Source organism: Physeter macrocephalus, chromosome 12, assembly GCF_002837175.3.
Source record: "Physeter macrocephalus isolate SW-GA chromosome 12, ASM283717v5, whole genome shotgun sequence".
NCBI lineage: Eukaryota > Metazoa > Chordata > Mammalia > Artiodactyla > Physeteridae > Physeter > Physeter macrocephalus.
This window is the reverse complement of record NC_041225.1, coordinates 10,071,011-10,071,615: the sequence shown is the minus strand read 5'-3', so window position 1 is coordinate 10,071,615 and position 605 is coordinate 10,071,011.

Below are 605 nucleotides of genomic sequence, written 5' to 3'. Positions count from 1 at the left end.
ATCCCATGTGCCGCAGAGCGGCTGGGCCCGTGAGCCATGGCCGCTGAGCCTGCGCGTCCGGAGCCTGTGCTCCGCAACGGGAGAGGCCACAAGAGTGAGAGGCCCGCGTACCGCAAAAAAAAAAAAAAAAAAAAAAAATTCTTTTAGTAGCTACACTTGAAAGTTCAACAGACACACTTAAGAAAGCCTAAAGTAGCACAGGGAGCTATATTCAATATCTTATAATAACCTATAATGGAAAAGAATCTGAAAAAGAATCTATATCTATATCTGAATCACTTTGTTGTACACCTGAAACTAACATAACATTGTAAATCAACTCTACTTCAATAAAAAAATGTTACAAAAGAAAGCCTAAAGTTACTATCTTAACATTCCTTCTGAAATAATCTAAGGATCTTGTTTATTTGTCCAGTATTGTAGTTTTGTGGGGTTTTCTTTTTGTCTGTTTTGTTTTTTGCGGTACGCGGGCCTCTCACTGTTGCGGCCTCTCCCGTTGCGGAGCACAGTCTCCGGACGCGCAGGCCCAGCGGCCATGGCTCACGGGCCCAGCCGCTCTGCGGCATGTGGGATCCTCCCGGACCGGGGCACGAACCCGCGTCCCC